General features: G+C 42.8%; 1 protein-coding gene across 3 annotated transcripts in view; it reads right to left on the bottom strand.

Annotated features, from left to right (window-relative positions):
- The window catches only part of ARB2A (ARB2 cotranscriptional regulator A), a 2,893,216-nt gene that overhangs the window by 162,908 nt on the left and 2,707,403 nt on the right, over positions 1 to 22,905 (bottom strand). The gene's annotated exons all lie outside the window — the stretch shown is intronic.

Below are 22,905 nucleotides of genomic sequence, written 5' to 3' on the forward strand. Positions count from 1 at the left end.
AAACTTCACGCGAACCCCTGAAATACATGTAGCCCGCTCCCCCAGGCCCGATCGCTGAAAAAGTTCACGCGAACCCCTGATATACACGTAGCCCGCTCCCCCAGGCCCGATCGTGTGAAAAAGTTCCCACGCACCCCCGAAATACACGTACCCCGCACAATCGCGTGTAACTTCCCGCGCACCCCCGAAATACACGTACCCCGCTCAATCGCATGTGTAACTTCCCGCGCACCCCCGATATACACGTGCCCCGCTCAATCGCATGTGTAACTTCCCGCGCACCCCCGATATACACGTGCCCCGCTCAATCGCGTGTGTAACTTCCCGCGTACCCCCTATATACACGTGCCCCGCTCGCACAGGCCCAATTGCTGTATGTTGCCACTTTTGTAATGCGCAGGGACGCTACCGCCTGCCTTCGTGTGGCGACGTGTTTCGGCTTGTGCGTGTCTTTGGCTGTGCGTGGCTTTGCCCTATTTGATTCCATGAATACGTGTGGTTCGAGTGCGTGTGGGCGTTCCGTCTGCTTCCCTGCAGTACATCCCCGGTTACGCCCTTATTTTCGCGCGCTGTTCCCCATTCTGCGCGTTCCGCCCCGTGTTCCGCCCACTTTCTGGTGTATGCACCGAGGTTGTGCGCTTTCACTGTGCGCGTCGCGCACGCCTTTCGGGATGTTGCAGTGACTTGTGTGCCATGGCGCACATCCCGAGGTAAACACGCGCAGGGACTTCCATGAATCGCACGTGTGCGCGTGTGCCTGTTTTTTTGCGCTTGCGCCTGCTTGCGCCAAGATTTTCGGCGCACGTTTGTTCCATGAATCGGCCCCTTAATGTCAAATAAACGTACTTTACCAAATGTACCGTATTGCTGTTTCATTTTAAAGTACAGTTTCATATTCCAAATTGTGGCGTGCTGTGTTGTGAGTTGATCTGTGTTGGTTTCCGGGTTCTGTGTGAAGTCGCGTAGAAGACGACTGGGCGCGTTTGCCTACGCAGCACAGTAACATCACAGAGAGAGGCGGGGAATATGAATGTTTTGATAATGTCAGGCTTAGGGGCGGGGGATATGATTTAGTGCCGCAAAAGCAGGTCAGCCAGGGCGAGGGGGCAAGTGATAGGATTATCACAAAATGGCAGCTCCCTGGTGCCTGTTTTCGCGTGCGTTTAATGGACGAAAACTCAGGTAAGGTCCATAGGAAATTTTTCTAAAATCTAGCGATTTAGGCTTAAAAACACATGGCCGACCCGTAGGGACAATAACATTTTTTGACTGAACCATTCCTTTAAATACAAACCGACAGAGTTAATTCATTTTAGGCCATATAAGGTGCTGTTCTCAGTGTGTCATACTTGTAAAACAGATGAACAAAGCAGAAACAAGTCAGGGAGGCTCAAAATGAAATACCCTGACATGGAGGAAAAAGAAACTCCAATGTTGTGTAATCAAAAAGGGTTTGTTTATACCTGTCGAGGAAAGAGGAGTCTTGCCATTTCCATTGAGACATGTCAATAGATTGCGAACAGAGGACGTTGACATGACACGTGCATTGGCGTTGTGAAAAGGGGTGTATGCGCCTAGTGATGTCAGCTTTAGGGGTGGGTGATCTGAATTACTGCCGGGAAGGCACTTGAACCTAGGGTGATGGTTCAACGGATAAGATTAGCAGTACCCTACCAATAGTTTTCGCATGTGTAAATGTGAGAAAAACTAAGTTAAGATGCATTGGAATTTGTTTTAAGATCTATCGATGTATGCTCAAAAATACACTTCTGATCGATTTGGGCCAATACATTTTCTGAGGAAAATTCCCCAGTAAGGATCAGTCAGAACAGACGGCTATATAAAGTAGCGAGTGAGCAGAGAGAACTGATTCACTGGCTCAGTCGCTAAGTAGGACAAAGCATTACTCTCACCAGAACTACTAAATCAATATGGTTAGACAGTTGTACACCACACTCTCTTCTCTGGCCAGGCTATACGTGTGATCTAACTGCTGATATAAATTGTAGCTTGATACACCTGCGGCACAGAATGCCAACAATGTTACATAGGTAAATCGCCCACACTGGGAAAACTCTGAGAGCCATGCAGTTCATACAATAGATCTCAAAATGTGTAAATCGGGTCACACTAGCTTTCCACAGCAGATGATTGAGTACCAAATGTAGACCCAAACCAATGGACATTTTAAAATGCCTTTGAGCCCTGATAGATCAAGGGCTTGGCCTTTTTAGCCAACATGACTATGCACACATGGCCTAATCCCCAGTCTGGCAAGCCCCGACTTTACAGGTGCAACATATGAAGTCAAGTACCTGTCCAGGGGAGGATTTGTCATCCTATCAAACCTATCTGAGCCAGATTAGGTGGTGTCTTCGATGCAGTTGATCACCATATACTCCTCTTCCTCCTCGCAGACAGGATGGGCTTCTCTGGAACTGTCCTAAAATGGTTTGTATCATATTAATCCTATAGGCAACAGGTTGCACAGATGGGCTCGTTCAGAGACAAACGATTCTCAGCCATGTGTGGGGTCCTCCAAGGTTCCATTCTCACCCCAAACATCTTGACTTTATTCATGGAACCTTTGGGAACTCTCCTAAATGGCCCCACAATAGCCATCCATCGGTACACTGATGCACCTTAAGGTCAGTGGCCCCCAGGATATTGCTTGCCTAAGTGACTGCCTGGCTACTATCCAAACATGGATGTCAAATGCTTACCTTAAACTGAACCTGACTAAGGCTGAATTTGTTCTAATTGCCCCCACCAAACAACAACTTGTGCAACAATGGCTGGATGATATGTGCCTGAAAGGATTTACTCCTCAGTTTTCAAATTCAGACAAATCCCTGGACTTCATTGTTGACATAGCTTTTCCTTCCAAAAATACATAGCTACAAAGGCACAAACCGCATGGCTACAGATCCACACACTCCGCAAAAACAAACCCTTCATTCCACGAACAAATGCTGTACGGTCGTCCAAGCCCTCTTTATCTTACACCTCAATGGGGGAAATGCCCTCCTTATTGGGCTTCCAGCCACACAAGTGGCCTCCCTTAAAGAAGCACACCACACTACATCATGACTTTACAGTTGCCCACAAATGTGATGGTATCTCTCAAGCATTGCGCATGCTACACTGGATCCCCCCTCCCTGCCAGGATCATATTCAAAACTGCATGCAGCACCTACAAAGCAGTATGATACCAACATACTTGGCAGATACATTTCACACCTCTGGAGACTCTCGCATCTCACATAGCAAAACTAGCAAAAGGTTGGAGTCAAATCTATCCAAAAAAGAGAAGACTCGCAAGCAGTCCTTCTCCTGCCATGACCCGACCATCTAGAACTCAACCACGTAAGAGGCTAGAAATGCCCCTACCATCCTCCAGTTCCGCGAAACACAAAGGATGGCTCTTTCAACAATACCTGCCAGAAAAATTAAAATCCTTCACTACCTCCACCAAAAGTACTGTGTTACTGTATAAAATACCAAGCCCAATTCTAGCACAATCCAGTTGTAAAGTGCTTCGCTGCTCTTGAGCTAGGTTCAGGCTATAAGCAAAATATAAACATAAATTAGGCCTTCACACCTTTCATTCACATCATGCCACATTTTCATTAATTTGTATGGCACAGAGGAGGGGCAGATCGTAACTTCCGAATCTGCCACTCCCTTCCTGCCATACAAATACTACAGCATTTATGCCAACATGGATATTCATGACAACACAAATGATGTGGATTCCTATGGAGTACCCCTGCTTTTTACAATATCAGAAAGTAGGTGAACTCCATAGAAATCCATTCTAAGCTTGTTTACTTCATTTGCACGGCAGAGTACAAAAGGGTGGTGTACAAGCATGTACACCACTTTTTTCCACTACCCTTTTGACCCCAGCAGTGCACATCAGGAACATTCGGCAGCAGAGACCTGTTCACACCAAAGTGCAAACATAGCAGGTCCCCACCGCCGAATTACTTAAGACTCGAAAATGAGCTCTGTAAAGAAGGCATGGTATCACCAGTAAGACAGACACAAGTGACCACAGTTCAAGGGTGTTTATTGACTTCAAAAGGGTTTGAAAAACGCCCATCTAATCCTAAATCTACAGATGGGAGCAAGCTACGACCATCAAATAATAATAATGCAGTCCTAGAGGAGTCTTGTCAAAATAAAAGGGCTTATAATTAAAACAAAATATTGCCAATCCTTACCTCTAAATACAAATAGTGTGGCGTAGTGTTTATGAAAAAGAAAGGAGTGTTCATAAAAATGATATGTCTGGATGTTCAGGCCATTGGCCACCCTTCCCCACGTTTTCAGAACGGGACAAGGTGGTTCACTGGAGCATAGCACACTCCCTGGCTTCTTCAGCACAGGGATACAGTTCAATTACCAACATCAGGGCCTTCTGTGCCTAAGACTCTCTTTACTTATCAAAGTCTCTTGATTCAGAGGGCCGGATGTACCAAAACAAACAAAAAAGTTCAGTTCCCTTACAGGTACTCAATTCAGGTTATTCACTCCTCACCCTGGATCCCCTTTTCCAATGTTCAGACAATATTCTCGGGTGACTCACAGTTCACCCTGGGCCCCCCTCAGATTGGCTCAGAGCCTTTCTCTTACACAATTAGTCTACCTCAGCGGGCTCGGACAAATTTCAAAAGAGAATATTATTTTTTGGGTGACTCACGGTTCACCCCGGATCCCCCTCAGCCAGGCTCAGATCCTTCCTCTTACACAATTAGTCTCTCTCATCCGGTCTCCGACCAATTTCAGTACGTATTAACTATCAAAGACTTTCGAATGTGTACAGGGTTTAACTTGACCTGCCACTTCAATTTTACAATCCCTTTTTACATTTGCCACCTCTCAGTTGGATACCTAACAGAGACCTTCGAATGAGCACCCACGTGGCACCGGACCACTCTGTATACGGCATGTATTTTGGCTTCAAAAGTTCAGTCACTTCATTGCTGTTTAATTATATTCTCGGCGCTTGTCACATACTCTTCACACACTGTTTTCTACACATTTCTCTATACAATGTTGCCGCTTGAAACTTTCGTTCTAACACAGACCAGTCTGCTATCAATCTCCCTGACTCACCAGCCGTGTTGATTGTACTGGCGCTGCTGTGTTGTAGGAGGCAAGGACAGTACCAGGGCAGCGAACGCTCCTCTCCGCCTTGGCTATCGACACAAGAGAGCCCCGGGTACCTCCAACACACAATGCAGGTTTCTTCAGCTTTAATTCCAGGTCTTATGTTTCTTTTTCTCGAAGTAAGTTTTTCTCTGAAAAGGTCAAGTGCACTTCCCTCCTTGCAACCCTGCCTGGTCTTGCAGTCTTTCTCCTTGTATTAAACTGCCATCTTGGAACTGATGCTTTCTTGTGTGCTTTCGTAATCCGCCTTTTGTCCATGTGATGGAAGTCAGGTGTGTGTAATGATCAGTAATTGCCTGACTCTGCCTGACCATTGTGTTGGGACATGTCAAGTATACGGCTTGGGTGTTAGTCTGTTTTCTCTAACAATGAGCTGTTCATGAGAAAGTGTTTGTGTTGGGTGTGGGTGGTTGGAGTTCCTAAGAATCCTACTTGGTAGGATGGGGAATAGGTGTAATAGGGAAGGGGATACAGTGTATCACCATCCAGTGTCCCACACCCACAAGACCCCCCATCCAGGTGATCCTCCCGCACTGGTCCACCCCCAGGAACTGGATCCAAAAGCAATGGCCATTTCCTGGACACCTGGATGACAGATCCCTGGGACTAGCGGGTGAGACACCTTCAGGTTTCTCACAGCTCCTATGTGCTGACTCTTGTATCCTGAAATGGGGTGGGCACATATATTTTCTTTTTAACAGTCTGTTTTTGACCTGCCTTAGAGCAAACCACTGTTAATCAATAATGTTTCAACTGTTCTGATTCTTAGTGACACAAATTCTTTGTAGGAATGTCATGTTTTGGTACCCCCTTTTCTGCTTCTTTCTCCAAAGAAAACAAAATAGTTGTATCATCAAACTGGCTCTTAATGGTTTGTTATGTATGACTTAGCTAAATAAAGGCTTGATTAGCAAATAAGGCAAGCATTGGCAATGCAAACAGTTTGCGCTTTTGTGTAGGCAAGGTTACTTGCCAGGCACAGCTGATGTGTTGTTAACTGGCCATTGATGGTGGCAGGTTAAAAATGGTGCGAGCACCTGGACATTTAATAGCAGTGCCTGGCAAATGCCTAATACATATACACAAGCCAAAACCTGTTTGCTTTGCCAATGCATGTTTTAACAGGATGTCAGCTAAGGACACGCAGAGTGATTATAAATTGAGTGTCTGAAGGCAGTTAAGACAACTCTAAGTTATTAACTCTCAGTCAACTGCTTTGAAAAAACACTGGCAGGCACTTAGAGTGTTACGTTTATTGGTAAGGCTTGATTAAAGCGATTTCAAATTGTTTCTATGAGGAGGTGTTTTGAGAGGGGTGGGGCAGGAACAAGGTAGGAATGGCCAAAGATATTAACATTGCCATGGGAAGTCAATGGGTGGGCAAATAACCAAACAAACACCATCAACAGGCTGCGTGTCCCTTCTCATACCCCATTTCTCCCTATCTGTACAATAGTTTGGGCTTATAATAAGCCAACCTAAAAAAGGAAAGACGTAAAGCATTTGTTCATTAAACTTAAACAATGTTATTCTGGCATCAGCAGCACATAGTGTTCTGTACTCTTTGTTTCAGGGTCGGCTTTCTGTTAACACTAGAAGATGTGAAAAACCAGAGGGTGTTTCACAACCTAGACCCTGGGGATCCCGTACTCCGTTGCCTAGGGAATGACCATCGCTTTTGGATCCCGACCCTGGGGGTGGACAAGTGAGGAAGAATCACCTGGGTAGGGGGTCCTCAGAGAGTGGGGGAGAAGTACTGAATGGTGAGAAATGGTATCCCCCTTCTTCCACAACCAATCTAACCCCTATTGCTACATATTTTATGACACACTATAACTATCATAATTCCCCCCCACTTTTGGATTTGTAATGCACGTATCCAATTTGAACCAAGCAAAAGAATTGCATCTGGGAGCAGCTTTACTTTAACAAAAGTACTGCACTGAGGAAGATGTGGAATGATATCAGCAAGATACCCTCCCCTGACTTGCATTGGCCCTGTCCCTGTAATGAGGCCAGGCAGAGTAAGGCATGTAGCTCTAACAATGTACACCTGCCACTAATTAACACTCCCTGTGAAGATAAAAGGTGGCACACAAAAGCACACTTTGATCGAGGCTGAGCACGAAAAGGAACAGCTCTTACGAGGCTGATGCGCACCAGGCATTGGAATCAGGCATTGGAAGTTGGAAGGCCAACAGGCTGATTGCCAGTTGAGAGGATCAAGAGAAAGCCAGGCAAGATTTCCATGCTTTCGGGAAGCCTTGAACGTTCGAAGAGCAAAGCCAAATGAGCGGAGGAAAGAAACCTTCAAGTTGCAGAAAGCGGCCCGCGACCCTCCCGGGTGAACCTCAGAGTTAGGGAGGAGCAGAGGAGGCGTTGGTAACAGCCTTGAGCTGCAGGAAAAAGATTAAAGAAATCCAATTAACAAGACCGGTGAGTTGTTGTAGGGAACAAAAGTCTGTTTGATGTTAAAAGGAAAGTGACTGTAATTTGAAAGTTGAAGGTTGTGCCGGTAAAACACGAATGAAGAGAACAATTGTTTAAAGGAAAGGATGCAAAGTAACAAAGTGGGCCTGCGGTGGGACGTCACACATTCCAAAGTCTCTGTGAAATGTTTTGAGTTTTTTAAGATATTGCAACGTCGATCAAAGGAAAGACAGTAACCACAATAAAGAAAGAAAGTTAAATAAGAGGAAGGTGAAATATGTGAACTGTGAATATGCCAAGAGGGCAAAATATAAGAACTTTGAAAAAGGCCAAGAAGGCAAGCTAAACAGAATAAGAACTACAAGTACCAAGAGGCATTGATGCTGCAAGAGAAGATTGTAAATTGAAGGATTGTTGAAAGAGAGGTTGAGGTGGTTATGCGGAGGTCTATGAATTCCTTGAAGTTTCGAAAGTATTCGACAGTGAAAGGATACTTTAGATAAAACGTGGGGAAGGGAACCCCCCACGAAGGAGAGACAGGTTCGAGCCCGGCAGAGGGAAGCCTGTGTGGAACTGTGACACATTGAGAAAGTGAACTGAATATTGATGGCAAGGCGGGCGAAGCCTAAAGGAAGTGACTGAACTACCAGAAGATGGAAGCCTAAGATTGAACTGTTGAATTGTGCCAGTAAGCCAAAGTGTGCCATCCGTCTATCCTTTGTCTTTTTAAGAGACTCTCTAGGCCCGTGGGGTTGAACCTGGGCAAGGGAATTGATACGGACGTCATTCTGACATTTCTTTTTGAGACACTATTTTCCTTTTTGTATTCCATTAACACATTTGTCATTTTGAGAAGGAGGTCAAGGTTAGGTTTTCTTAGTATAGGCCCTTTTATTTTGACCAGACTGACTTGAACGTATTTATTATTTGTTTAATGGTCGAGATTACTCCCATTTTAGAGTTAAGGTCAGATAGGATTTCTACCAACCCAACCAGAATACTGAATAAAGGTTTTGAAACTTGAATGCATTGTGTCTGTGTCTATTGCTCGATCGCATGCCTTCCTCACAAAGAGCACAAAAAACAGGGAGAATATGGTTCACCTGCTAGAATGAAAACTAGAATGACCAGATTACTTACTGGTAATCCTAATTACACCAAGTCCTACTCGTCCTCATCACAGTCCTAGATACCCTTCTTCTTTCCCCAGACCAGGGGATGTACAGCAAGTGAGACATGTGGAAGGGGCGTTTGTAAAATAAATACATAAGACTGCAATCAACCTAGTGAAAGGACCAAGGGAGAAGTCCGGTCACTAGACAGACGAGGAGATAATGAGTAAAGGCTTCCACTTTCACCTTGAATTTAGCATAACTTTGTAAAAGAGTTTGTTTTCTAGCAAGGAAGCAGATTCTCCAAAGCAATTAACAACCGCGTGCTTTCAAAGGGACCTCCTGAAATTTATAATATGCAAAACATAAGCAATAATTAGGAGGACATCTCACAAGAAAGAATATAATTTTGATTAGCCTCCCATACATTTCAGATCACATTAAGTATCAATATGAAGGGATTAGGATTTTGGAACAAACTAATGCTCTGAAGTCATTTTAGCCATGAGAAATATACCAAGAAATCTATCTCAAGTGTGCCACCAACTGTTACTCTGTAAATTATGTTGCAAAAGAATATATTGCTGCAAGCCATCGGCTAGCAACATGATTCATTATAATTAATAACCTGAATATACTTAAATCGCAAACGTGAATGACAAATTAAGTACTACAAGACAAGCCAACAGAAATGCTGAGAAAATGAATAGACACAGAAAGCACAAAAAAGGGGAACGGGAGCAGTTTACGTTAATCAAATATTATAGTTTATACATCCAAACCCTTAACAGGTTTTCCAAATTCTAAAATATGTGTCTCAAATGAGAATGTCACCCAAAAATACGACCACCGTCCCGTACATGAGCTGATGACGTTGCCCCGTGCATTTTGCACTTGACAAAAGCTTCAACAAAATCGGAAACCTTCTCGCATTTCACATTAATCTAATTAGCACATCGAACCGAAGTAGCTCCAAGAGCTTACTGTAAAGGCAATCCCTGGTGCTTTCCAGTGGTTAGTAGCAAGGCTGTCGGAGAGGGTGGACAGGGAGACCTTTCCTTAAAATAATTGAGCAGTACCCTGTCCAAATGATGTTGCCTGTATGTCACACAGCGGACTGGGGGTCCCCCGCCTTTAAGGATTTGGAATAAAAGGAGAGATTTGAAGGATCTGAGAACTGACGGAAATCCCAGATAAAGTTGTTTGTGGATTGTGGGTGTCGTTTGTGAACAAAAGGGAAAGTATGACCTTGCAAACGGAAGTGTTTTTGGGGAGAAAGAGAAACTCAATGCCACACATGAAGGAAGACCTTTTTAGATGAATCTTATGTATACATTGAGCCTGAATGCCAACTATAGGTGTGGTAGATCTGAGAAGCCTAAATAGGTGTGGTAGGGCCAATGGATTATTTGCTAGAATATCACACTTTACCTATGTTCGTGCATTCGCACCCGGGGAAGGGCAATCAACCAAACAGCGGGCAAGAACAGACATTCTCAACCCCGCTGCTTCCAAGCCACCCGTAGCCCATCCCCCGGCTGGCACCATTTAAAAAAAAATGAAATGTTGGGGAGGCAACAGGGAGCTTCCCAACCCCCTTACCGCTTACCTACTGGACCAGAGATTTTTCTCCCAAGACTGTGAATGAGCGGGTATTATGGCTCTCGTACACCGAGCAAAGCTCCTTAGAAGCGGCTGTATGCGGCTGATAATAAATTGAGGATCAATCTGAGCAAAACCAAAATTACGGTAATCAGCAAGAGAACGGGTGGGAGAATCTCATCTTCCTGGCATATGGGCGAGAATTTCTTGAGATTATTGATACTTACACCTATCTGGGGCTACCTGTGAAGAATATCCCCCTCTCGACAGAGAGGTGCTGCCACCCAAGACCATCAGGATGTGGCAGGCTATCAAGAGAGAGGGGATCATTCCATCGAGGGACTGCTCCAAGTCTATAGAAATGTGTTATTCCAGGGACCCTATACAGCCTAGAAGCCTTGCCTGCTCACCATATAAGTTGGCTTGACAAAGTGGAAGGGAAACTGCTTCGCTCCCTGCTGGGACTGCAATCGGCGGTCCCAGTGGAAGCATTGAGATTGGAGCTTAGACTACCTTCTCTCCTCACTTTGGAAAATGGGAAGATTTAAATTGCTGGTAAAAATATATCAGTACACTGGTTCTGCCCAATCTTTACTGGTCCTTACTGGTGATCATGCCCGTGTTAGACCTGGAAATCATACCTACAGGGATCTGACAACCACACAGAAGGGCCATCTTGGGGTTATAGGTCTGGCTTTGCCAGTTGAGAACACAATTGTCACCTTTTTAATTAAATTGAAAGACAAGACCCTAATATGGGACCACTCTCAGTCTTTATCTAAATTGTCTGAAAAAAATAGATACGCCTAGTATGTTACACAGGGATTTTCTTTGGACTTTCCCTGTGGATACCTTATTAAGTTACGTAATCCAGCAATGGTACGCTTCATTTTCAACCTACTTTCAACATTCTCACTGTATTAGAATATGCAGGCGCCTGGAGGGTCATTCCGTGGCTGCTAGATAGAATATGTCTTATTTGTGGGAATAGTATTGCGTCTGCTAGACGCTTGCCCTCTGCTGACCGATCATTGTATCAAGGATTATGGTAAATTCTGGTCTTCCCCACATAGCCTCAGTCCCGATCAGTTTTGAACCACTATTTATGGTACAGAGTCGGTGGTAATTACTGCTTGTGGGTACTATGTTTGGGAACAGGCTTTAAAACAATTATCTGTATAGGTGGCTGTCTGTATTGACATTGACTGGTCCCAGTTTTATGACAACCTAAGAGCATATTGAAATTTATGTATTATGTTATGTCGAATATAATTAGATCCTAAAGCATTTCATTGTGCAATGTTTGTGAAGTTAAAGAAAAAGGAAAGGACCAGAAAACAAGCCTTCTCTGCCTACGCCCCCAGACTATGTAACATCTTCCCTGTCAGCATCACACTTGCTCCTACAATTCCGAAAAGAACTCAAGACCCACCTCTTCAAGGAATCTCTCTGCCTCAACACCTAGGCCATCACATCGCCCCTCGCGCCTCCTGACTCACCAGACGCCACCCACCTCTCTCCTCCCCTCCACAGTTGTACCTCTCCTCCGTGACCCTCTGTATCATAGCCCCGCTGTATACTTGTTCTGTTGTTCCCTCTGAAAAGTGCTCCGTTATGTATCTGTATTGTTGTGTACATTCGTAAGTGCTCTGTTGTATCTCGAAGCCAGGTCTGCGCTAAATAAATACCATAATAACAAAATAATAATAAGATAATTTTATAATGTATGTTATCTAGTATTTATTTGTATTAACATTGTAACAGTGCAAAAGGTTTTCATGGCCAAGCCAAAGGCACTTAAGAAAAAAAAAGGAATGGCAGTTAATCAGTCTGGCTTTCTGAAAGGGCGTGTGTTTTCAAACACTAAACACCAAACACTGTATACCAGAAGGAGCAGCCTTGTATGGAGGGAAGGCCTTTAATCATGCAGGGTTCCCAATTCTTATAACGGCCCTCCTCTGACATAGCATATAGCATCCCTTTGCCTCCTTGGTGGGCATCTTTTACACTGCCTCCGGATGTCCAATTCGATTAAAAAACGGTATCAAATATTTCTTCATGGTCAGGGACATTAAGCAGAAATTCCATGTTTTTCTTCTAGGCATTAACCACCCAGCAGAAGCCAAAAGAACCAGCCCAGACATCGAAGGACCACAGATGCGTGGTGAACACCCTGATGTACTTTCACATTCTCTTTTCCCCTATTCCTTGCAGAAGTGGTCCCTGGGCATTTAGATTACTCCGATAAAGTCTATTCCAAACTCTCAAACCACTGAAACCGTGCATCACTTTGGCGCGGTTTCTCTGCACCACACTGAAAAGGTTTGGTGGAACATAATTTACCGCACCTATGCATTATAAAGATCAAATGGCAGCCCCCCCTGATGAATTTAACGTGCATGAGGATAAGTGGATTTCTTTCATTTTGTTCCTTCTTTGCCTATAAAGTGAACCATCTCCAGCTTTGTAAATATAGAGAATGTAATGTACCAAAACCATCAAGACAAGAATCAGTTGTTAGTTTAACCTGGCTGATGCCTGTTATCGTGTGAGCGTAGCCCATCATTCATGTTCACTCATATTACTCCCTTTAGGCGTGCAGACAGGCACTTTACATGCCTACTATGTTACGTTGCTCTGCTATTAAAGTACATTAATGCTGCCATATTCCTGCATGTCCACTGTTTTATTCCTTCTTACCACGTTTATCTTTCCCCGTGGTGTTGGGTGTCTTGCTGTTGTCTACCTCCTTATATATCTCTCTTTCCATTTCTAATTCTCTGATGCTCGTGCAAGTAGTAGTATTCGGAAATTAACTGTTCATTGTAATTTGTACTTCGGATTACTATTCTACTTCAATTTGAGTTGAAAGCTAAACGTGAGTCTTTCCACTAAATCACCATGCAAGCATCCTTTAATATTTGTGGCCTAACACTCAATTCATAGTTTCTAATTCTCATATGGTTGATGCTTTATATTCATATATTAATTTTTATAAAACATTTTATAAAAAGTATTTATGAAACAGTTCCAAGCAAAGTACGATCTGTTTGAATATACAGAAAACAAAGTAGAACGCTATCCCTGCACTCTACCTGTAACTTCGTGGATGTATCTCCTATGTACAGCACTCTTTGTAGTATTCTGCCGGTCAGAATGTTGGAGTGCAAGTGATGCATTCTTCGGAATGTCGAGCATTAGCTTATGTGTGTGTTATAGGTGAGTTTTCTATTGAGTGGCAGTTAGAGCTGAGCTGGCTTTGGTGCTGGCTTTGGTGCTGGAGGCCAGTGATCAGACCTATGTACTATGCTAACTTGTACCTGGCAGTAAAGGCACTTATTAACGTGGTCCACGCGTGGTACTTGGCTGCAGGGAATGGCCCTGCCACATTTTGGTGACAAACTGGTTTGCTGTGAGGGGGAGCAGCTTGTGCGACCACTGTCCCCAGGGTTCATCCATCCAGGCCAGCAATCAGATTGGATCCAGCAAGAGGGCTTTCAGCAGGCCAGGTCCATCTCTCCAGTTGGCGGAGAGGAGGCAAATGGGGTCTTTGGCTGCTCACTGGCCGGACGGAGTGAGTGGTGCTGGGATCGGCAGCTGGTGGTAGGAGTGGGCCAGCCACAGCAGTCCACGATGGTTTGAAGGCCGGGCGGGAGTCCGGAAGGAACGGTGTGGTGTTTTCTATGGAGCATGACCATGGAGGGTCCTCTGAAGAGCAGAGCCGACATAGCCGTTGAAGAGGTTGGGCCAGAGTAAAATGTGTCTCGGTCGGCTGCTTCCAGCGTTGTGATGACGTCTTTTCTGTGTCATCATTGTGCTGCACCAATGAGCGGGTGCGCTGACGCTCATTCAATAGGCGTCCACACCAGAAGAGTGGCGATTCAGCGTCTGGACCTTTGGGACGCAGGTGTATGAGTTACCAGAAGGCAGAGATGCAGCAGGGGTACAGGCATACATACATTGTCAGTCAGCTCTACATGCAGCAGGGGACAAATTGCAGGTGTCAGGCGACTGGCGATTGCAGCACACACCAACATCCATCATATTTTCAGAAATGAGGATTATCAGAACTGATGGCTCTGTAATCAGTCAAAAAGGAGGGCGGTAGAGTGTATCCATTATCTTCATCTGCTAATACATATAGTTGTTCCCCACTGGGACATAAGGAGCCACAGTACAAAAAAGAATACAACTTTGACAGCTTAGACATAATCGAAATAAAAACTTCATGGCATGCCTACATCTGAAAATTCTTAATTGCGTACATGAGAATTAGCAGCATGGAAACACTCCATCCTTGCCTCTCTATTCAAAAGCAGACACCCAATGGACCCCCTGCCAAAGTAGTTAGAGGATGTGGAAAAGCTTGCATCTTCACTGAATGCCTCTTGTTCAGACATTTTTGCCATCGGAAAGTCTGAGGGTAACCTTTACAAGTTTGAGCAAGATCTGCTTCTAGCCATCGACATTGCTCACAGTTCGCCTCACTAAACCTTACATTTCAGATCACCACTGAAGTACTTCTATGGGTCATAAAATGAACTGCATAATCAGCCACAGCAGCACGTCTGCCGACCCAAGATCTGAAAATCACAAAGCCCACGGACACTCCAAGGTAGGGAAATTATAGGCCACTTTAATTAAATGTATTTTTAAAGTGCAAGCTAACGCTTACACTTCTGATGGTTCTCTTTCCCGTGATGGTTCTCTCTCCCTTGTGTTGATTGCCTTTTCCGATCTTCCTGTTCTGCTTCCTCTGGCGCCTTGATGCCCTTGGCCCTAGCAGCTCTATATAAAACTCATATACATACATACATACATACATACATACATAATACATACATACTGTAGCCATTTATTTCGCGCAGCAGCTACTACACTTTTTCCAGGTGTAGGTTACAGTTATTTAACGGGGCCTCATGGCTCAAATTCATAAAGTTTCCAACATATTACAATTTAAAATGAAATACAATGGGCCTCATTACGAGTTTGTTGGTAGCCATGCCCTTAATAAGGGCATGGCTACCTCCAAACTCGGGTCCGGGTCCCACAAAAGGGGACTTACAGGGCCATTCCGACCTTGGAGGACCCAGTAATTCCCTTTCGCAGGACCCAGAGCCGGCACGTCCCCATTCCCATTGAGCCCCTGTAGGGCTCAATGGGAATGGGGAGGATGGTAACAGCGGTACCGTTCATAACGGTACCGTTACTACCATCCTGTTCTGCTCGCGGGTGCTGCTCTGCACGCCTGGTCTGACAAGGCGTGCAGAGCGGCACCCGCGAGCGAACTCGTAATGTGGTGGCCCGGTATGAATGGTGCCGGTGCCTTACCGGCACTGTTCATACCGTGGCCGCCACTGTTGTAATGAGGCCCAATGTGACCAAAAAAGTACTGAACTATGATATATTCATGAAATGATACAAGTGAGATTCTTATGCTAGAACATGCACAACCTAGGTACCAAGATACACTGTCAAAAATTACACTCAGTAAAAGACATCTGCTAGTGGAATTATAATAGTCAAGTATTATTATAATAATAATACAGCCCTGATGGGTTACATCAGGGTTGTCCAACTCCAGGCCACGAGGGCCGGAACCCTGACAGGTTTTCACAATATCCCTCATGAATATTCATGAGAACAAATGTGCATACATTTAGAATCGTTGTATGCAAATTTATCTCATGCATATTAATGAGGGGTATCCAGAAAACGCGACATGGACCCTCGATGACTGGAGTTGGACAATCCTGTGTTACACCATGCATTGCAAAGCTCTTAGAACATATACTTAGAATCGCGTAGGATAGGATCCCGACTGTTTTCGCTGTGTTATAGACTCTGTCTTACATATTCATCAACTTCTTCAGAGTTCAAAGCTTGAGCGTGGCGTTTCTACCATGTTATAGACGTGGGTTGGGAGCTAGGTAAGGCTTTACTCTACTCATCTCCCGTCCGCCCCCTCCAGCAAACAAATGTGAGTTCATTAAGGAGGCATTGCGCAATACTACTACAGGAACGGATACCCATAGGACCCAGCCTCATCCCACATCCAACAACTGCAATACATAGGATTTGGTCCAAGGGATCGTGACTGGCAATTCCAAGAAGATGTAAAGCATCGATGGAATTTCCTAAAGAGAAAAATATAAGGCGCAAACCAAAAAAATGGCATTAGTAAACTACCATCAAAGCCACACAATGCTTTGGAGAGATTTTCGTTTGCTTTAACTTGAGGCCTCGTACTAAAAAATAAACAAGAGGGCTTTAAAAGACACATCCAACATCTGCGCACACAATGTTTACAGCTGCACTAAGTGCGTCATATTAACTCTTGAGCTATCCTGATTTTTGGGAATAAATAAGATGTGCTCTTTGCTTTTTGCCATCACCTTTCCACTGTAAAGTGGTTTATCGTTAAATGTGCCTCTCTGAGCCCTTCGTCGTGTGACTAGAAGATTACTTGCAGGGAACGATGACTAATGACAATAATCAATCTTCAGAACACAAGAATGCAAATTTCACAGCATGCCTACTCTACCTCATCAGTACAGAAGCCACACTTGCTGCAACACCTCCTGCGCACAGCACTCATTTCATTCTAACAAAGCAGTAGCACTAGCATCTCGTTATAGCTCAAGTCACTTTTTAATACGTGCCCTGTTACATTACAAGCATATCATGAAACAATCCCACTTTTTCCCAGATAAATGTCAACGACTTACTAAAGCGAACGCTGCGCAGTACAGTGAACTGAGAAGCCAAGTAATGCTAAACATGTATGTTGCATCTCACCAAGAGCCTGCAATTGATGTAAAGGTTATCAAATACTCAAGCTCTTCAGATTGTGCAACATATTTTATTTTAGATATTCATCCATTCCTACTTCAAGTAGATAATTTACCGAAAAGAAACGTTTTTTTATAAATCAAATGTATGTCTAAATGGGAGAAAACCACGAAATCCCCACCTATGACCTAACAAACACGACACAGTCGAAACATGCGAAAGTAGGGAAAGGCAACAACAACTGAAGCCAGTTGCCTCTACAATCTTATAATAAAATCATAAGATTTAATAAGAAAACCGCTATCATCAGCATATTTTACAACGGTAACTAGTGTTACATCAAATAGATTTAAAACAATGAAATACCTGTGTGGCTTCTATATCATGCAATTATGCCTCTCTGTCCACATCTATGCCAGTGGCATACAACTCATATGGACAGTGGAATCAAATGCACCAATTCCAGTCCACACTTTTGGGCCTATGAAAATCAAGAGGTGCGTGATAAAAAGCAGCAAATGGTGGATTTTGAAAATTATGGCTAACGGTTTTATCACCACATTATTTATTTATTGTTTTAGCCGATAGATTTTTTTTTTACATAAGAACAAACTATTTTAACACCTCATTAAATTTGATATTTAAAAGTTCTTATAAATGATGTCATAGTATTACAGATTTCTAACATATTCATGAACCATCTACCCAAGTCTACTTATTTCCAGGGGAATCAAACACAGAAAGCTAATTTCTTCTGAGGACAAATGCGTTCAATAAAAAACGAATAGTTCTATTTCATTTAAAAAAGAGGCATTCGGTAAGATCTTTAAAACATCAAAAAATTAATCACTGTTAAGTTTAACGACACATATTGCCCATTTCATTCTTCCCCCCATAACTCATCTAAGGTTAACATCTTAAAATCCTCAACATATTTTACAAAATAATAATTTATCAGCCACATTATTCTTTTTGTTTATCAGTAGTTATTTATATAAAGGAGGAACAATGTTCTTAGATCAAAAAAGAGCATCAATAGATAAGAAATCAGATTTGACGGGAAGCAGTGAGCTTCTTACAATGGGGTGAGTTTGAGGGACATTATAACCAGGTTATGGAGGGGAGTTAATAGAACAGTCACTGGGGACAATATATAAGAGGTCATAGATAGATTAAGGACAACCAGCATTGGGTATTTTTAAATGCAGGTAGGCAGTACGGCCAGCTGTGCTCGGGATGTGGCCATGATGGGTGAAGTGCAAGAATGGAGGCAGAGGAAGTGACGGACGGAGGCAGAACACGCCAGGGACAGAGGCAGGTTAAAGCGAGGGAACATTTTTAGATAGCAGGCAGATGAGATGTAGGTTAAGAGGGTAACTCGGAGGTGAGGAAGTATGGTTTGAACAAATCCGGTGGACTGTTTCTCAGATGTCCGGCAGAAGAGAATTCCATGCAAGTGAGCAGGAAGCAAGAGGACAGGTATGGCAAGGAGCAACATGGGTAGTCGAGGAGACAGAGCAGAGATTAAGAGAAGGTTTGTGAAATTAGATAGAGGATAAATACAGTGGTGGCTTACCATGCATAGGTTTGTGAAGTAGGAGAAGAAATTTAAATCTGGCTCAGTTTTGCATCATCAGCCATCCAGCCTCATGACGGGATGAGGAAGTAGGTTTGAAATAAGGGAATTCAAAGAGTGTCCTGTCAGCGAAGTTAATGATCTTGTCGAGAGGACAGAAAGAATAGTTGGAGACCAAAGAGGATGCTGGCACTGTAGTCCAGTTTAGAGAAGACAACAGTGGTTAAGAGATGCTTGGTGCTGAAGAAAAGAAGGAGGTGCCGGAGTTTACCTAATATTTAGGAGGTTAAGGCGAGCTGCTGTTCCAGTTTTGGAGATGAAAGTAGAGAGGGTGTGAGAAGGGTCATAGATAACACCAAGATTTGTAGCTGAATAAGAGAAAGGGAGAGTTTCAGGTGGGAAATAGACAGGCAGAGGAAGAGATGAGAGAGAGGTTTTGGGCGGGAAGAAGAGCACCTCTGTTTTGGTAGAGTTTAACATCAGAGAGTGCAGAGACATCCAATACTTAATGGCAGAGAGACAGTTGGACATTTTGATAGAGAGATCAGAGGATAGTTCAGGAAAAGAGAAGAGGATTTGGGTGTCGTCTGAAAAGGGTTGATATGAGAACCCAAAGGAGAAGATTAGTGCCCCAAGAGCAGAGGTATTGAGCGTAAAGACTGCAGGCAAGTGGCTTCAGCAAGCCTAAAACAATCAGGAGGGTTGACAGGGTTCCCATGAGATGGCCTTTAATAACAGGTAAATATGGTGCATTTTACAGCAGGAATAAGAAAAATAAGGATTTATAAACAGTTCTGTAGGGGATTGCATGAAATATTCAAACTCCTCAGAAGCCAGATAAACAGGACAAACAAATGTCACTGCAGCAAATCATTGATGTGCTCATCAGAAAATGTTGTGACCAATAGACACAATGGATGCCAGTACACATGCACATGTTTCTGCAACCCAATCAATGAAGCAGCAACTGATAGTTGCACTACATCACTGGGGGAAAACGTAGATATGCGGATTACATGCCAGTAGAAAGGACAGCACTTTAAAATGTCAAAGGCTTTGGAAGAGCTAAGCACTTCTTAGATTCCATTTATAGAGAAGAAACCCCATATCCTACCCAAAACCATGAAAATCCTGGCACAAAATATTGCAACAAGAAACATTAATTTGGATATTCTGTTTTCTTGAAACTAATAAATCAAAACCTAAGGTGGTAATACTTTGAATGCTGGGGAAGTCAACAACAATAGTCCACATGAATACAGAAAGGTTGCCTACAGAAAAGGAACGTAGCCTGCCTGATATTAAATCACTAATGTTTGGATTCACAATGCATACTAACATCCATTAGTATAAAAGCAAATCCAAAAAACGATTATAGATGAACATATGCAATCTTCTACAATATGAACATTAAAGTTATCACCACTTGTCAGCTTCAAAGAAAGCACGAAACCATTCACAATACGAAACCATTCACAATATATAATTCACTTAATATTATTTCACATCATCAACAACAACAGGGACGTTATTTAGGGGTCTCCAGGGGTCACACTTGCGACCCCTGCGGTCTCCCTTGCTACTCCTAAATATATATATATATATATATATATATATATATATATATATATATACATATATACATATTTAGAATGCAAACAGCAAGCTCCATGCTGTTTTGGCGGGCAGCACTCCCAATTCATGGACTTTTCAAAGAAGATCCATGGAAAAAGCAGCCAAAAACGTGTCAATGTTGGATTCGCAAACAGCCTTTATTTCGTCATGGCACGTTTGAAAATAAGAAAATCCAAGTTGCACAGGGGTATGTGTGCCAGCAGGCAGCCTGACGCGTTTCACCACAGACTTGGGGCTTCATCACAGTCATATATATATTTTTTTTAATTTTAACAGATTGAAGCTCCTGGGCTGTGGCCAATGCCATGTGGCTATTTGAGCTATTTGTCTTTCTGGAATTCCATACAATAATTGTTAGACTCATTAAGGGTTTATTTCAGGCACACTTAAGGGGATGAGTCAATGATTTAGTCTGTCCTTAAACACCTCCAATTCACAATGCAGACAAAATCCTCCCAAAAACCTTTAGAGTACAGTAAGCATCCATTTCGGACTATGTATTTTGCTTTTCACTAGTTCCAGTATAGCATGTTTTTTCTCTGCCGATTCATATGGTGATCCATTCTTGTATGAAATGTAGATCACGTTACAGTAATATTGTAACCATATTTTTCATAGTGTACTTTGAAACAATGCTATGTGATGCCACTCCCTGTTTTGTCAACGGGTACACGTCATGTTCCATCACTTCCTGTGATGTCACTCTGGGGTGGTGTCAAATGACATCACTTCCTGTGATGTCATCAGAGGTCATGTGATGTCATTTCCACTACCCCTGGCTTTTTGGTGAAATGACATCCCTGATCGACAAGTGTGGCATCAGAGAAAATATTGGGTTCACATTTAATTGTTTCAGATTAAACTTTAGACACTGTTGGTTTCTAGCTTGAACACAGATACTTGAATACTGGTTTGGGTAAATGTGGTTACAGGCTTGGGTTTAGGATAGACCCTTTTATTTTGGAGAGCACAATATCAAGATTGATTTTAAAAGGTCTTGCAAGCATGAGGGTATACATATGAGATAGAAAATGAATCACTATTTAATTTTATTTGGCATTAAGCGTCCACTTAAGGCAGAGTCCTTTCTTTCCTGTGCAATGTTTTTGGGAAAAATGACATTAGTTCATCAATTTGACAACATTTTCATAGGAATGAATGAGAAAACATCCTCCTTTCTATTACACCTTAAGTGGAATACAACTTTATTCAGGATATTATTTTTATGTAAACTATGTTTTTCACAGTTCAAGATGTTTGTCAGTTCCTGCAAAAATGTTGTACATCACGGTCTCACATCCAGATATAATCTCCCCTGTGAGAATCAACGGGATTTCAATAAAATTTGGCTACTGTTAGGGAATAATATGCCCTGCAAAATTGTAAACTCTAGGGCATTCAATTTTAAATATATTTCCAAAGTTTTCCTTAAAGCAGTCCCCATTTTGTGGCATAGCTTGTAAAGTATTGCCCACAAAATAAATGCTAATTGGGGTTTAACTAATTCCTCTAACATATATCTAAATGCACCGGGGTGGTTGTACTGACTTTTGGTTCATCTTTTTAAAGGCACAGAATCCCTCTTAAACAATCTAGTTCTGTTTTAGGAAAGGCTTCTGCATCTGGGTTCCCTCCGGAAAAGCCCTTGTTAAGGAGGATTTCTATCCGGTACATCCACATGGGACATAATCTTCACTTCGCCAGTTAGGCAAGATCCTTTCCTCCGTAATTTTCCCAAGAAATCTCTCAACTTTGTGTTTTTGGCCTTAAATACAAGACTAATTCCATCCATACGGCATCATTTGATGCCACAATTCCACATTGAACAGGGCTATAACAGGTTGTCTTCAGATACGGACATTCACAACAAAACTCTCCCAATGTTTGTTCCGTGTGACCAGGGGATATATATATATATATATCCTTGCCTCTGGATTTATAATATAATTGGACTAAAATATGAGTCTCTCTTATAATTCCATGTATGGACCTGCACCATTACTGAGGGCTTTGTATTCAGAATAGCAAATCTGAATTCACAGACCTTACAGTTTTTGTGGTTGCTAGCATAAAAAAGTTATTGAAATACGTGGATTTATTATTAATTCACTGATCAATATATTCTGTTTATAGTCATGTGTTGTAGACGGCTTTGCTGAATTTAAATCTATTTTTCATTTTTAAAATTGGGCAAAGGATGCAAAAGTTAGAGCCAATAATGTGCTTTCATTATTTGGTATATTTTAAATAACCAATATACTTCATTTTCAAAGCTGCGCATTACATGTTTATTGGAGTTTATAATGAACCAAACAAATTTGCCGAACAAATTATTAGATACCGTAGGTCATGAAGCAGGCGCATAAGGGATGATGGCTTATTGTTCTGCTGGGTCAAAGTGTTCAAGGTGGTATGTGCATCAGTTACTTTTAAGAGGTGTCTTACTAAAGCAGCAGGTCAAAGACCTCTAATCTCGCTTCCCTCACCTGTCGAACTCCATGAAAACTTGACATTATTTTCTCCGGAATTAAGAACAGAAAACAGCCTCCTTTCCATTCCACTGTTAGGGGTAGACAACATTTG

Source organism: Ambystoma mexicanum, chromosome 6p (genome assembly GCF_040938575.1).
Source record: "Ambystoma mexicanum isolate Mex_15411 chromosome 6p, UKY_AmexF1_1, whole genome shotgun sequence".
Taxonomy (NCBI): Eukaryota; Metazoa; Chordata; class Amphibia; order Caudata; family Ambystomatidae; genus Ambystoma; species Ambystoma mexicanum.